The sequence below is a fragment of the Phascolarctos cinereus genome, unplaced genomic scaffold (genome assembly GCF_003287225.1).
Source record: "Phascolarctos cinereus isolate Bilbo 61053 unplaced genomic scaffold, phaCin_HiC Scaffold_3;HRSCAF=262, whole genome shotgun sequence".
Taxonomy (NCBI): Eukaryota; Metazoa; Chordata; class Mammalia; order Diprotodontia; family Phascolarctidae; genus Phascolarctos; species Phascolarctos cinereus.
The window spans coordinates 87,921,557-87,926,096 of NW_027555736.1; the positions used below are offsets into that span (position 1 = coordinate 87,921,557).

Below are 4,540 nucleotides of genomic sequence, written 5' to 3' on the forward strand. Positions count from 1 at the left end.
TCCTTTTTTTATTATTAATTTTTAGTTTTCAACATTCACTTTCACAAGATTTTAAGCTCCAAATTTTCTCATCTTGTCCCTCTCCCCACCCCAAGATGGCATGCATTCTGAATACCCTTTCTCGTAATCTGCCCTCCCTTCTATCTCTTATCCCTTCTCTTATCCCTTTTCCCTTCTATTTTCCTGTAGGGCAGGATAGATTTCTATACCCCATTGCCTGTAGATCTTAGGGAAATCATTTGTGGAAAGAATCTTTGTTCTGGAGTCAAAACATCTGAGTTCCCATCCTGCCTCTGCCACTTACTTCTGTGACCTTAAGCACACCACTTCCTGTCTGTTTCTCATATGAAAAATGAAGGGGCTGGACAAGATATTCTAAGAACTGTTCTGCCTCCATACATCTAATTCTATGATTTGTCCTCTCCATTGGTTGGTTTCTTCCTTTATAAAAGGCCCCTTAGCTTTGGTCTTACAAGGTTCCATGAAAAAAATTTTAGATCTTCCACAGCCTCTAGCTGACAAATGTTTGTTTAATGGAAGAATGAATTTATTCCACCAAGTACTGCCTATGGTAGCAGGAAAGTGTTGAGAAACTTTCTAGCAGTAATTACTGATCAACTTACTTGGGCACATGTGTCTCCCTAGTGGACTCTAAGCACTTGTTGGACAGGAACTGGCAGGGTTTTTTTTTTGTCTTTGTAACCCCCAATATTTAGAAGACAGTTGGCAATTAAGATTTACAGAATTGAAACCAACTAGTTATTATAGGCTACCGGATAACACAGCTTCAGGGGCTGATGTATCCAGAACTCTGCCAAAAGCACAACTGTGTAGACCAACTTTGGGTATGACCAAAAGCCCTCAGAGATAATGTATTGGCAATGTTCTTTCATTTTCTATGTAGACATATCTGTACACACATTTGGGGGTCACTTGCATTCACAGACACTACCACCTCATGTATGAAGCAGAACGTGGATGAACAAACCTAGGGAAGTCCTGGACCTGGGACTCTACTATTAAGACATGTTCTGGTCCCCTGAGCTCAGGCTCAGTGGTGAAAGTGAAGGTGGCACTGATACCATTCTAATAGTCGGTATTAGCCTTTTCTTCAGGAGGGTTGAGTTTGAATCCTCACTCTGCCACTTACTAGCTCTGTGATCCTGGACAAGTTTCCTCATCTGTAAACTGGAGATTGTAAAGCTGGCACTGCCCACCTCAAAGGGGTATTACGGGAAAGTGTTTTGTGAACCTTAAAGCACTATGTAAATGTTTGGTTATCAAGTATTTGATTCTTACAATCCTGGATGAGGAAAGTCTGGGCTCACGCAGCCTAGTAAATTGGATGTGGGACAAGTGTAACCCTCTCAATTGGTGAAGGAAAGCCCCCAAAGAGGAAGGATCATTCCTCCCCTAAATACACTTTAACCTCTGAAGAACAAGAAAGCAAGGGAATATCATAGTCTGTCATGTCTGGAGGGCTGATGACAGAGAAGAAAAGGAGGAAATGATTTCCTCTGGCTCGTTCTTATATTAGGAAGTGACTCAGAGACAATATGTGTTCTGGAATAAATCTTCAGAACAGATTTCCTTTTTTCCCCTTTTTAATATTTCAACTTTATCTGGCCAGTATATTCAGTTACAGCATTATGTTAGAAATGCTTAAAAGAACTTGACAAACAATGTGGTACAAAGGAAAGAAGGTTGAATTTGGAATAAAAAAAAAGCATTGGTTCAAATCCCAGCTTTTTCATTTACTATATGTGGGACCTTAATCTCTCTGGCCCAAGTTTCTTCCTCTGAAGGGCTTGGAGCACACCTTTAAGGCAATTTCTAGCTCTAAATCTATGATGCTATCAATTCTGATTAAGCTCAAAAGTCTTTGGCCTACACCCACTAAATTAGCATCCCCAATTTCCCCAAATCACAAGGGTCCTGATTTGCTACATCAAGTAGTTATTGGGTCTTACCTCATATACTTGAGAATGTATCAACAATCACAAAGCAATTCACCAGAAAGATTTGGAAGAACCCGTCTCAGAACATGGAAGATCATAGTTTATGAATATGATCTAAGTGGGAAAGCTACTTAGCCATCTTCCCCCTTCCCCACTGATTGCTGTCACAAATACCAGACTAGAGTGGAGTCCTACCCAGCTCTGAAAAGCAAAATTTGAGAACGTTCAATCATGATAACACTGAAGGTGCAAGAGTGTTTGCATTTAGCCTAACGGCTTCCCCTCATGATCTTGAGGACTATTTGATTCTAAGGAGGGCCAGTTAAAAGGGTAATGTTGCTCTCCGATAGCCTAATGTTTAACTGCATTATTAAATGTGTCCAAAACTCCTATGGACGAGCTTCTTAAAAAGTCAGGGTATAAGCTTGTGTAGGAGACACTACATGACATACAGCTAACAGTTTAGTAAAAACAGCAGTCATGCTTTTAGCTTTACAACCCACTTTAAACCAGAATATATGATAAAAGCTATGTACTTTCCCAGAAAGAATAGGAGGCTCGCCAAAGTGATCTTGGCTACTAGTAACAATTCTCTCTCCAAAATTTGAAAAAGCAGTGAGGAAAAGTCATTCACATTGACATACAGGCTAGGTCGATGTACTACTTAATTAAAAAAAAAACATGCACACCCTGTGGTGTTTTAATCGGTGCTTTTCTTCTTCAGTTGGGAGTCTTACAAGCCTTTAAGTTCCTTTGCTGTTTGGTTGGTGCAGCCCATAGTAAAGTGTCTCACGTCTGAGTTATGCTGATCTTGTCTCTCAATTTTATCATTCCTTTGTCCCATTTTGGGCACCACCTTCTTCATGCCCATCTTCTAACTCTAGTTGTTCAGCCTCATTTAGGACTCCTAAATGACTTACTTCCCTTGGTGTCTCATGGCCACCACTTCCCAGGAAATTTTTGCAACTTTCTAGTGTCCTTGCCCCATGGTATTCGATGATTTTTGTACCAGGACCTGCAGGGAAGTATTTCACTGTGGGAAAACTGTGGACTATAACCGATTCTACTTCATTAACTGATAAGTCTATCTTGGCAATGATTGTATTTTTATTATCTTTGTAAGCTTCTCCCAGTTTATCCCATATGGGAGCTAGCTTTTTGCAATGAGGACACCAAGGAGCATAGAAGTTCACAAAGACATTCATGTTTTCATCAAAAGCAACTTTTTCAAAGTTCTTCCCAACCAATACTTTAACAGGATCTTTATCCCAGTCATCAGGTACATCTTGGCTAACCCGATGGGAGTTGAATTTGCCCTCCAAAAACTGCTCACAGAATTCCTTTATTTTCTCAGGAGTTAATTCATCTGAGTCAGGTTTGTGCTTGGTCATACCACTTCCCATACTAACGAGGCGCATTGCTGGGCACTCTTCTTCCTTCAGACCAAAGTAATTAAGGATACTCTTGTTGTCACTGAGGTCAGTATCAATGATGATAAATAGGATCTTCTCTCTGAAACTTTCAGCTGCTTTTTTGAAGTTGTTCATTTTGTCCTCAAAGTCGGGACTGCTTTTTGGCAAGAACAACAATAAATGAATTTTCCAGTGCCCTGCAAAAATCACTGGGGCAGTCTGTTCAGTGAACTCGAGGACCAAGGGCAGCTGCTGGCGCTTAACGAACTGTACTATGTTCACTTTGGTAATCTCTCCATCAAAGTTGTTTCGACTTTCATCAGACTTCTTAAAGAGAATAATGCCATCTTTATCCAACTGATATTTGGAGAATAAGTCTTTGCTGTAAGTGATTCCAAATGGGATGTTATCTAAGTACTCTGCAGCCGCTGTGAAAGTCTTAACATCGGCGGACTGAGCATCGTTGAAAAAGCCTATAACAAAAACTTCATTGGAATCCATTAAAGATTTTACAGCAGCAGCATCTTCCAGAATAATGACAGCTGGCTGGATTCGTTTCTTCATCCATTCCACAATATCTTTAGCTTCTCTGCCATCTGTATAATACTTAGGGGAAGATGCGTCTCCATGCATAAATAACTTGATAGCAGGGAACACTCGAATTTTAAACTGATACACTAGATCGTCCTCTTCAGCGCCATCTACTTTGGCCAATCTGATTTTAGAGCTCTCAGATTTCAATTGTTCCGCTGCCTTGGCAAACTCAGGTAGAAGCTTTTGACAGGGAACACACCAGGGGGCGTAGAAGTCCACCAAGAGGTAGTCATGAGCGGCCAGCGTCTCATTGAAGTTGCTCGAATTTAAGACTAGGACATGATCTTCCTCCTTTTCCGTCTTAGGAGGGTCTGCGACCTCGGTGGAGACGGCCAGGGCTGGGGAGAGCAGAGGGGAGTTCGCAGCTCTTCTGGCCGTCAGGCAGGGCAATAGATTATGGGGGTGGAGAGTGGGTGGGAGTAGCTACAGTTATCTCCGCCGGCCGTTCGAAATGAGCTGAGGCGCGCGCTCTCTAGAGCAGCCCTAGCCTTGCCCTTCTACCCGCTATTTGTCACTGACCAGATGGCATTTGGAGGCGGAGAACCTGGGTTTGAATTCCAACTCTGGTGCCTTACT

General features: G+C 41.8%; 1 pseudogene; it reads right to left on the reverse strand.

Annotated features, from left to right (window-relative positions):
* Nucleotides 1-1,025: 1,025 nt before the first annotated feature.
* Nucleotides 1,026-4,084, reverse strand: LOC110209613 (protein disulfide-isomerase pseudogene; annotated as a pseudogene).
* Between the last annotated feature and the right edge of the window lie 456 nt (nucleotides 4,085-4,540).